This window comes from Eimeria mitis, genomic scaffold, assembly GCF_000499745.2.
Source record: "Eimeria mitis Houghton genomic scaffold, Emh_scaff4732, whole genome shotgun sequence".
Classification (NCBI taxonomy): domain Eukaryota; phylum Apicomplexa; class Conoidasida; order Eucoccidiorida; family Eimeriidae; genus Eimeria; species Eimeria mitis.
The window spans coordinates 2,009-2,403 of NW_013573036.1; the positions used below are offsets into that span (position 1 = coordinate 2,009).

Genomic DNA, 395 nt, shown 5'->3' on the forward strand with positions numbered 1-395 from the left:
CCATCAAGCCAACACCAAAATCAATGGATGCAGCAGCACAGGAGAAATGAACAAATGCTTGCTGCAGCAGCAGCATGCTTCGGCCTACATTCTCGCTCCTACTGCTGCTGCTGCTGCTGCTGCTGCTGCTGCTGTTTCTGCTGCTCCTCCTGTTGCTCGTACTGCTGCTGCTGCTGTGTCTATTACTATAACTGCTGCTAATGCTACTGCTACTGCTGCTCCTACTCCTACTCCTGCCGCTGCTGCTACCGCTACCGCTGCCGCTACTCCTGCTGCTACCGCTGCTACCGCTGCTGCTACCGCTGCTGCTACCGCTGCTGCTACCGCTGCTGCTGCTGCTGCTGCTGCTGCTGCTGCTTACTTCCACTTGAGGTCTCTGACGCGGGCCCTGACGC

General features: G+C 57.7%; 1 protein-coding gene across 1 annotated transcript in view; it reads right to left on the reverse strand.

Moving 5' to 3' along the window:
- The window catches only part of EMH_0077290 (ICE-like protease (caspase) p20 domain-containing protein, putative), a gene marked incomplete at both ends in the record, with an annotated part of 3,781 nt that overhangs the window by 1,970 nt on the left and 1,416 nt on the right, over positions 1-395 (reverse strand). The gene's annotated exons all lie outside the window — the stretch shown is intronic.